The following is a 694-nucleotide window of genomic DNA, read 5'->3' as shown; positions in this document are numbered from 1 at the left end:
AGCCCGGCACCGCTGACCGCACGCCGCTACAGGCTAGAGAGACACAGCTCCGACACCCAGGCCAGAGGGACCCAGACAGTCTGCACGGTCTCTCCAGGGCCCCAATACGCGGCCTCCGGGGCCTCTAGGTTAGAACTCACGTCTGTGGGACCACGGTCGCCGGGAGCCACGCGCAGGGCCTACCTGGAAGATGGCGGTTCCGGCCGAAAGGAAGGAGGCGGGGCCGCAGCGCGCGTCTTACAAGGGCCCGAGGGCTGCCCGCGGCACTGCCAGAAAGAAACGCCAGCTGAGAGCGTCTCTTCTGGGATTAGGGGATCGTCTCCGAGAATAAGAAGAGCCTGTCAGGATATTTTCCTTTCTTATAAAAAAGAAGCAATCGACCAACGTGAGCTGATACTTGGATCTTGCCAGACAGCCCGGAAGGGGGCTTTCCAGGGGGTCAGACACACGCCGCCTCCCGAGAGGGCCTGCGGCCGGCCTACATCAGAAGCGGCGCCGGAAGCGGAAGGCGGGAGTGGTTCCTGCACCGGAGTTGTAGCAGCGCTTCTAACTCAGTGGTTCTCAACCTTCTGGCCGTTTAAATACAGTTCCTCATGTTGTGACCCAACCATAAAATTATTTTTGTTGCTACTTAATAACTGTAATGTTGCTACTGTTATGAATCGTAATGTAAATATCTGATATGCAGGATGGT

The 694-nt window shown here is 57.2% G+C and overlaps 1 protein-coding gene across 2 annotated transcripts in view; it reads right to left on the bottom strand.

Annotated features, from left to right (window-relative positions):
• Positions 1–292, bottom strand: part of LOC102263018 (60S ribosomal protein L21) — a 5,791-nt gene extending 5,499 nt beyond the window's left edge. Inside the window, exon 1 of one of the 2 annotated variants that reach the window (XM_005872358.2) lies at positions 184–292. The gene's annotated coding sequence lies outside the window, so the exon portion shown is untranslated. Of the gene's footprint in view, positions 1–140 lie in introns of both variants that reach the window. The other variant, XM_005872359.2, reaches the window with a different exon arrangement.
• Positions 293–694: the final 402 nt, after the last annotated feature.

This window comes from Myotis brandtii, unplaced genomic scaffold, assembly GCF_000412655.1.
Source record: "Myotis brandtii unplaced genomic scaffold, ASM41265v1 scaffold3761, whole genome shotgun sequence".
Taxonomy (NCBI): Eukaryota; Metazoa; Chordata; class Mammalia; order Chiroptera; family Vespertilionidae; genus Myotis; species Myotis brandtii.
Note: the sequence above shows the minus strand (reverse complement) of the source record. Positions and strands in the feature narration are given on the sequence as shown.